Source organism: Perissodus microlepis, chromosome 17 (genome assembly GCF_051167445.1).
Source record: "Perissodus microlepis isolate ML-2025 ecotype Zambia chromosome 17, ASM5116744v1, whole genome shotgun sequence".
In the NCBI taxonomy this organism is placed as follows: domain Eukaryota; kingdom Metazoa; phylum Chordata; class Actinopteri; order Cichliformes; family Cichlidae; genus Perissodus; species Perissodus microlepis.
The window spans coordinates 18,926,064-18,930,564 of record NC_140477.1 but is presented as its reverse complement, the minus strand read 5'-3'; the positions used below and the strand labels follow the sequence as shown (position 1 = coordinate 18,930,564).

The 4,501-nt window shown below is 36.1% G+C and overlaps 1 long non-coding RNA gene across 1 annotated transcript; it reads left to right on the top strand.

Annotated features, from left to right (window-relative positions):
- The first annotated feature begins 276 nt into the window (after positions 1 to 276).
- LOC146369479 (uncharacterized) lies at positions 277 to 3,341 on the top strand. The gene is made up of 3 exons (XR_014797371.1): positions 277 to 309; positions 1,480 to 1,505; positions 2,756 to 3,341. It is a non-coding gene; the product is annotated as an uncharacterized LOC146369479 (long non-coding RNA).
- The last annotated feature ends 1,160 nt before the right edge of the window (positions 3,342 to 4,501 follow it).

Here is a 4,501-nt window from a genome sequence, read left to right as displayed (position 1 = left end):
TACTGTGTTATCTAATAGCACCAAACTAATAGAGCTATCACATAACTAAGAGACGTGTGTGGCTTATTACAAATGGATGAAACCACATATTACCTTAATGAAGACAGTAATCTTTAATAAGGTGTAGAAAAAAGAGGTGAGTTGTTTGTATTCCAGCTGTGGTAAACAAAGAAGTGTACTGAATCTTTTGGACTACACAGAGTGATGCAGTATTGACTCTGATGCTGATTTGAGTTGTCTCATTCTGTATTTTTGTGCTTTGTCTTTTGTTACACAGAGTGAAAGAGATCTTTGGTTTTGCCTTTGCTGGTAAGTAAACAGTGATTGTAACTGAAGCAGTATGAACCTGGCATTGCGTAGCACATTTGGCAACTTACATACAGTAGTTTGACTTTTTGTGATATGTTTCCATTTACTGATGGGCAAAAACACAAAGTCAGGATTTATTACGTGTAGCAGCAAAGCCCCCACACAGGACCTCTGACTGTCCCTGAAAATGTCCCTGAAGTTTAATAGCCCATTTATGTATGATTTAAATTTCTTATGGCTTATCAAATCCAAACATAGCTAAATGACAGTTGTTCATTTTCTCCTTATGTTTGTGGATTTAAGTAGCAGACAAAACAATGAAAGTGTTTTAGGGGAGTCAGTATAAGTGGTTGCTCAAACACTTAAGAGCTGCACAGTGATTGATTCATATTGTCTCTCAAATTCTGCTGATGTATTACATTAAAGTCAGAACACTGTAGAAGTATTTTGTACAGTTAAGCAATAATGAAAAACTAAGAGAACCAGAGGTGTGAGTGGACATTGTTAGGTACATTACAGCCAGTGTGTCTAATTGGTTTATTACTTATTTGGTGAATATAATGTGTTTTAAAATTAAATAGAAAAGTTGCCAAAAAGGTACACTGCAAAATACATAAATATTCCTAGCAACGGGTACAATGAGAGGACTTTTTAGTGTAAAAATTTAAGACATTTAATTTTAATTACAAAACATGGTGCACCTCTGCTATTGTAACATGTCAATATTTAAAGGTATTTTCAGATTTACATATTCATATCAGACATGATGAGGTTTTCTGTTGCTTCTGATTTATATAATTACTTTGTATCTAACATTTTTAAAAGTTTTGGTTTTCACACTTTACTAGCACTGACCTGTTGTAGAAAATGTTGGAGCCACAAAGCTTCTGTGTAGGAAATATTTGGCATATCCTGCACTTGTGCCAACAAATATTGGTGCCTATTCTTTGTATTTCTGTAGTAATGAATGCTTTTATTACACTTGCTATAGCCATGTGAGACGCTGCAGTTCATTTATCTCCTCTTTAGACTACAGTAAGCTCATAAAGCCTTAAATAAATTAAGAATTTTACTAGTTAATTTATGTCACAGTAAGTTGGATTGTGTGTGAAGAGGCTCAACAGTCTGAATCATCAAACAGTGATCTGATGAATTGTTTCCTTTCTCTAGACTGCTGATCTGATCGTCTCAGTCTGGTAAGTAAAGGTTTGTCTGAGGTGCAGTGCTGGGAAATGTTTCTCATTATAGGAGATTCAGTTTAGTGCAGTGAGTCAGCACAGCTCTTGGCAATCATCAGATCCTAGAAAAGTCTATGTAAACATTTCCAGACTTACAGATCTCTCATCATACTACATTTTTAATTAGGCCCTAATATCGGCCATGCTAAGTTTATTGTAGATTTAGCGGAGTGTGTATTAAACATGCCCCAAATTTGACTGAAAAATGTAGAAACTGCTGTATAGGAGTCATCTGTCTCCAAATTTTTCATTTTGCCAAAAGTCATACTGAGTAAATTATTTTTTACTTTTATGTTAACGGCTCCCCAGACATTATGATATACTGTTGTACCAGGTAAGTACACACAGAAACGGGAATTTGAGACCTTTGGGCATTTAGGATCATGTGAGTTGAGTGCATGTGAAGTGTTTAAAGCAGGTGGTCTGAAACTCTCTGCTCTGACTTCATTGTGTGGGTTTAGCTTGACCATATAATGTTTATAGTAAGTTACTGTAGCACCACATCTTGGTTTACAGACTCTGTTTGTTTTTATTGTGTTAATAGAATGCAAAAATGTCCTTAGAAATGTTCCACCACCATATGATAAACATTTTCATTCAGTTGAATCTAATAATGTACTGTACAACTCTTATGTGTGTAATGATATATATGTTCTGTATTTTTCGGACTGTAAGGCGCACTAAATTCTAAGGCACATTAAGCCAAACAAAACAGATAAGTCAAACTTTATTCAACTCATTTACAATAACTCTCAAAATTGTTCAGTTGTAAGACATAAAATACAGAACAATACACTCACTTTTCAGGATTTGTGGATTGATGAATGTGGATTGATCAGTTTGAAATCTGCTTCATAAGCATGGCTCTCAACAGGTGCCAGGCCCTTATACACACACACCATATTATGTTGAAGCACAGTACGAATTACTCTACGAGGGTGCTGACTATGGTAGCCATGCTCCGACAATACATCAAGTGGTGCTGCTTTGTAGCTTACCAAAGTCATACTAAAACATTTGACAGATTTGACAGAGTGCCGTGTACCACATAGAATTGGTTTGAAATCAGTAAGCACAACCATACATAAGGTGCACTGTCTATTTTTGAGAAAATTAAAGGCTTTTAAATGTGCCTTATAGTCTGAAAAATACGGTAAAGGCAGGTTTATTGGAAGTGTGTCTAATTCCACTTTCTTTCTGTCTTACAGGTGACCTGCTGCAGAAAACCCTCTCCCTCTATCATTAACAAGCAATTAACAAGCAATTTCAGTCTGTCCTATCACTCTCCCTCTCCCTGCTCCATCTTTTTTGACAAGCCATTCTATCTTCTATCCATTCTCCGCCATGTGCTCTATCTAATTTGACAAGCTTGAACCTGAGTTGAAACGCAATCCTGTGACTTGAAATCCAGTTTTACCAGAATCTAAGTTTTTGGAATTGAAGTTACCAGAACTTGGTCAATCTGTATTCAGAATTCTGAGAGATCTCCGCTCTCACTGCTCCAGCTTTCCTGTCGTTAAACTCTCTCACATCCAGTCATTTTGCTGGAAATCACAAGTAGAAAGTTAAAATTACAGTAGTAGAATTACAGTACAGTAGAACTCACAGTAGAAACTACTTACACAGCCCTACATTTGTCATTTTAATTTTGCATTACACTTTGGAATAAACATTGATTGGCTGTTTGGCTTACAGGTGCAATTGCTTTGATAAATTATATAAAATATACACCTCTTAAAGGTTTATTTGTAATAAGACAATCTGGTTATTTTGTAATATATACATTCAGACTGCTGTATTTACATAAATATTAAATTAGATTCAAATACATTTTTCAAGTCTGTTTCATTGACTATAACATTTGACTACAGTAAGTTTATACTAATATTATTTAAGGACAAACCCATTTCTGTTACTCAGTGTAAGTATTGAGTTACAATTGTCATTGAGAAGCTGCCCTGAGGACCCAGACTTCCTGTTTCCTGACTGCTACAGAACATCCAGCTGAAGAATCCTCATCGCCTGTCATCTGATCACCGCACCACCACAGCTCCTTATATTTGCTTTAAATTTTAGATATCTGAAAGATTTACACAAAGTCTACTTCAAAGCTAAGAGTTTTGTTATAGCCTGTTGATTGTTGAGATTTATTCTGCATATTACTTCACAGAAGTATAGACCTATTCATTAACCAGTCTGGTTAAAAAAAAAAAGAAGTAATAATATACAGTTTTTGAAAAAGCTACAATAAAACTGTTTTTAAAGATCTTTCAATAACCTTTATATTGAGTTTGTATTTAAGTCAGCCTTTTACATCAATTAAACAGTTATAAGAACACTTTAACATTTGTATAGTTTTACATTTATCCATTTAATAGAAACTTTAGGAGTTTTTCAGTGTTTACAGGTTGAGTTTTGTTTACATTTGTGTTTAAATACATATAAGGTCCAGTTTGTACTTGCACAAAATGCCAAGGAAAGGTCAAAGGTCACAGTCCCAGAAGCTTAGATGGCAAAAGCAGAAGGAACAGGTAAATGTTTCTCAGACCGGTAAGCAGGTAAAGGTGTCTGTTACAAGTATTCCCAGTCCAGAAGTGCAGCTCAGCGTTCAGACAGCCGCAGTGTCTTATGCAGATGTGGTAAAGAGAGGTGTTTGCTCATCATCTGTGCCAAATGCTAAAGTACAGCAGGTAATCCAGACTGAACCCCAGGTAACTGTGCAAACGCAGCATGATGGAGAAGCTCCTGGACCGTCTCGTGTACAGCTTACAAACAGTGAAAGTCGTGCACGAGTGAGTAGCATCTGTGCATCCCGAAGCCAGGCCTCTGCTAAGTATGGAAAGTACCGGAATCAGCAATGCATGGCGAACAGTTTGGTTTTCCTGTCATTCTTACACGAGGATGAATTCATTACCAGAGCAGATCTTAACCGTGTGTTGGACAAAGGCCATGCC